Raw genomic sequence first — 3,221 nt, forward strand, 5'->3', positions numbered from 1 at the left:
CACTAGGCCAACCAGGTCAATTTTACTACTTGCAAGCAGGAGTGCAAGCTCCTCCTGCTTGTTCCCCATACTTTTTGCATTAGTGAAGAGACACCTTAATCCCCCTGTGGGAGCCCTGAGGCACCCCCCCTTCCTGAGAGACAACTGGTCCCTTGGTATATACCTGAGCTCTTACCTGGGCAGGTCCTACACCTGATTGAGTTATCTCTTGCTCCTGTGGATACCCATCACCCAACGAACTTAGTTTAAAGCCCACCGGAGGAGGTCAACTAGCTTGTAAGAAAACAAACTCTTATCTTTGGGGGAGAGATGGAGACCATCACACCCCAGGATGCCCTCTGCTCTGGAGTGTGGGTCGTGGTCCAGGAAGCCAAATCCGGTGTGATGACACCAACTCCGGAGGCGCCAGTTCACCTCACGGATTCTGGTTTGGAGAATCAGTGATTCGGCCATAGACACAGCTTTATATGTTTTTTTGACATACCTCAAGGTGCCAGGCGCGGCTCATGAACACTGACATGGCGGGACGGATAGAGCATCCCATGACAGCACAGGGGGAGGCCCCCAAATGCTCAGTGGTGGACCCGGAAGTGGACTGGAAGTACTTCCGGTCCATTTCTGAGTCCGCCACTGTGCGTGCAGAGGACCCCTTCCACGTCTCCCTGGCTCAGCAATTGGCCGTGGGGGGATCCCGTGTGCCCCCCCCCAGAGTCAGGAGGCACCAGTCACTGAGCCACGGGGGCAGGGGGGGGAATTCCCCGTGTACTCTACGGTGGACCCAGAAGTGGACCGGAAGTACTTCTAGTCCACTTCTGAGTTTGCTGCTGAGAGCGTGGGGGACCACCCCCCCATGCTCCTGTGGGATGCTTCATCTGCCCCACCGTGTCAGAGTTCACAAGCTGTGCCTGGTACTGTGAGGTACATAGAAAAAACATATAGAGCTGTGTCTATGGCTGAATCATTGAATCTCTGCAGATTGATTCAAAGGCTTCCGATTCAATTTGGAGAGATTAATGGGTCTCCTGATTTGATTTGGGTTTGGAGATGTGGCTGCCGAATCAGGCCGAATCTCCTCTGAATTGAATCAGTGACTGAAGCTTCACACACCCCTACTACTCAGGCCCTATAGCGGGGTGGGCAATTATTTCAGGCAGAGGGCTGCTTGATGACTTTTGGTGAGCTGTCGAGGGCTGCATTGATAGCCCCACCACTTCAGTTGCCCCACCCACTGGTTGCCATCTTGGGACCAGATATCCTGCCCCGTGACCCTTGCCACCAGAAGCCCCACCCCTGACCCCTGACCTTTTGCCACTGGAAGTCCCTCCCCTTGCCCAACTTACCAGGTAGCAAGGGGTTGTGACCCCTCTAACATCCCATCACAGCAGTGGGGTTTCAGGGGCATGACCTCTCCCAGAACTTTCCCCCTGCCTATGCCAGCTGGTCCCAAAAGGAGAAGACGCCATCGCCACTTCTGCTGGCCAGTGCCGACCCAGTTGGGCTCACCCCGTCCCCAGCACCTGGGAAGCTGGCTTCAGCTCTATGCTGCTCCGGAAGGGATGGATCCAGCTGCATCTGCGCCAGCCAGGAAAGGCAGCATAAAGCTGAAGTTGGCTCCTCACATGCTGCTGGGGACAGGAGGAACCTGGCTGGGCCTGCACCAGCCAGCAGAAGTGGCGGTGGAGCCATGTGCTGCTTGGGACTGACCAGCACAGGTAGGGGGAAAACGCAGCTGAGCCCCTGCTCCTCCAGCTGGGCTCATTCTGTGCCAAGTGGCCCAGCTCCACTGCCACCTTTTCTCCCTGCTGCTGACTGGACTGGAGCTGCAGCCTAGCTGCTTCCCCAGTGCCAGCCTAGCCCAACCCTGCACAGCCCGAGTGGCATGGCACGGGGAAAGCCTGCCCAGCAGCTGCTTTCCTGGGCTTACCTGCAGGGCAGGGCCCTTCCCAGTCCTATGCAGCAAAGCAGAACCTGGCCCAGACACTGTTTGCCCTCACTGGCACCACAGGTTCTAGCCCAGCCCCTCCACCCTTCTCAAGCTGCAAATGTGGCCTGAGCCAGGGGTGGGGCAAGGCCAGCTGGGTCAGGCTGAGGTCAGGTTTGGTTGCCTCACAACCAGAACCCAAGGAAACAGCCTGAGATCCAGTGGCTTGTGCCACTGGAGGCTTTTAGAGAGGCAACCGCCATTACACGGGTTTTGAAGGGGCTCCGCAGGCTGGAGGGAAGTGCTTGGTGGGCTGGATCCGGTCCGTGGTCTGCATTTTGCCCACCCCTGCCCTATAGACTGCACTCCCTTCAGCCTCACTGAACCCTCCACCCATGTCAACCCTTAGACATTCTGCTTCTCACAGCCCCACCTACCTGGGAGGATCCCACTATGATCAGAGAGTCTATTGTTCCTTAAGACCTGTCTTCCACAGCAAACTCACTGCCAGCAGGGTCATATATGGAGTCTGCTACTGGCCACACAAGCTGCCTCTGTTGGAAGGAGGCAGGAAGTAGTGTTTTCTGTGTTGAGAAAGAGAAAAAAGTCCCTGCTCAATGCTTCTAGCTTATTCAGGAGAAGCTATGAAGAGGTGGGGTGGCAGTGAGGCTTTTTGCCTCCCTCTGGCGTGTGATATACAGTTGCATAAGATTAGGTGTAATATTGTATAATATATGTGGGATTTATCTCTGTCCCTAGTTCCATTGCTAATTCTATGGCCTTAGTTCTTCGAATATAAATATGAAGATATAAATGAGGCCTTCATGAAATGGCACAGTTTTTTCTTCCTTAATTTTAACAGTAAATGTGCAAGTCTAGTTACTACACTTAAAAACCCTTGGAAACAACAATGTTCATTATAGGCACATTACAAAAGGCTAAATTTAAAAGTATATTTATTTTTAAATTTATTGAGAAATACTTGGAAAATTCACTTATATAAAATTATGCCTTAACAAAAGAACAAACTCAGGTCAGTCAGTAAACTTCTCAAACAGGTAAAATATAGTCTTGCTTTTTATAATTTAAAAAATATTTCACAACACCCTTGCATCTGCTGTTTTTTGTAAGAACAAATATTGACTTCTTGTAGAAAACCCACCATACCATTTATTCATTATGGTGAAACTGCATCATCGAGTTTTGAAGATGGAGAAACAACACAGGGCACTGCACATTTAAGTGGAAGCCTCTGTCTGTGGTCCTTCTCGACCTGGAAGGATGTGGGAAGTGGGGTCAC

This window comes from Gavialis gangeticus, unplaced genomic scaffold (genome assembly GCF_001723915.1).
Source record: "Gavialis gangeticus isolate Ggan-Ray unplaced genomic scaffold, GavGan_comp1, whole genome shotgun sequence".
NCBI lineage: Eukaryota > Metazoa > Chordata > Crocodylia > Gavialidae > Gavialis > Gavialis gangeticus.